Here is a 627-nt window from a genome sequence, read left to right as displayed (position 1 = left end):
TGCGATTCATTCACTTTCTCTTCCTTTGATTCGATCAAGAATTGGACCAAGAATTGTTTGTTGGAATTTTTTCATGACCACTAAGCAAATAGTGTGCGGAAAGAAAGGAAAGGAACTTTAATTAAGTTTCTAGTGGTTCCAGTGGTTGAACATTAGTTGGGGACCGTGTAAACTGAAATTAACAGGGAACGCAAGACGAGTCTGGGAATCGAACGCCTGCCACTGTTGGTGGGAGGCGAGTGCTCTTCCACTTCGCCATCCCTGCATCCCGATAAACCATATAGCTACAGTTTACTAAAAACCTACCTATCTCCTTTGCTCCGTGATTGTCAATATGATAGCTCTTGTCGACCTCCTCTCAATAGTCTTTAATTCATGATATGGGCGGAACATTCTCCTACTTTGACAGATCACGTGTTTCCGCGTTGAGGGCTCTTGGAATGCTACACCAGCTCCATAATTTTCGACGAATTTAACGTACGTTTTATAAACGTTTTATGTTGGGAGTCGATATTGTTGTCACACCGTAGTGACCTCTTCACTGACACCCATTATTTTGTTCGAAGAACAAAGTGAAGTTTTACGACTCCGTTTTTGTACTTTGGACTTTCTAAATTTGTTTTTCTT

The 627-nt window shown here is 41.1% G+C and overlaps 1 protein-coding gene across 1 annotated transcript in view; it reads right to left on the bottom strand.

Annotated features, from left to right (window-relative positions):
* The window catches only part of LOC137975196 (alpha-(1,3)-fucosyltransferase 7-like), a 46,951-nt gene extending 46,628 nt beyond the window's left edge, over positions 1-323 (bottom strand). The window contains exon 1 of the mRNA XM_068822283.1: positions 307-323. The gene's annotated coding sequence lies outside the window, so the exon portion shown is untranslated. The remainder of the gene's footprint in view (positions 1-306) is intronic.
* Between the last annotated feature and the right edge of the window lie 304 nt (positions 324-627).

Source organism: Montipora foliosa, chromosome 11 (assembly GCF_036669935.1).
Source record: "Montipora foliosa isolate CH-2021 chromosome 11, ASM3666993v2, whole genome shotgun sequence".
In the NCBI taxonomy this organism is placed as follows: domain Eukaryota; kingdom Metazoa; phylum Cnidaria; class Anthozoa; order Scleractinia; family Acroporidae; genus Montipora; species Montipora foliosa.
This window is presented reverse-complemented; position numbering and strand designations above follow the sequence as displayed.